Below are 371 nucleotides of genomic sequence, written 5' to 3' on the forward strand. Positions count from 1 at the left end.
CGCAGTACATATACTCTTCTTTTTCACTCTTGTTTTTACAAAATTGCTCGTGGCCAGACTCTGTTATAGAGTTTCTAATCATAATGTATTTCCTATATACTTTTATTTATATATTTTGACGTAAGACTCACACATTCAGAAAAAGATGTAATCTTGTCTATTTCAAAACGTCAAATACAATTCGATTACAAGTACATAATAGTAAACGTTTTCATACAACAAAAACCTAGTCAGTTTATTATAATAAATCTATCTATTACATTTTTAAGCAAAAGAAATAACCTACCGATGAGTATTTATTTAAAAAAAGTTCTTAACCTCAAATCTTACAATTAGTAATAATATCGAGGTACAGCATTCAGAGAAAGATG

General features: G+C 27.5%; 1 protein-coding gene across 11 annotated transcripts in view; it reads left to right on the forward strand.

Moving 5' to 3' along the window:
- The window catches only part of LOC108754489 (sex determination protein fruitless), a 67,888-nt gene that overhangs the window by 12,289 nt on the left and 55,228 nt on the right, over window positions 1-371 (forward strand). The window lies entirely within an intron of this gene.

Source organism: Trachymyrmex septentrionalis, unplaced genomic scaffold (genome assembly GCF_001594115.1).
Source record: "Trachymyrmex septentrionalis isolate Tsep2-gDNA-1 unplaced genomic scaffold, Tsep1.0 scaffold8, whole genome shotgun sequence".
In the NCBI taxonomy this organism is placed as follows: domain Eukaryota; kingdom Metazoa; phylum Arthropoda; class Insecta; order Hymenoptera; family Formicidae; genus Trachymyrmex; species Trachymyrmex septentrionalis.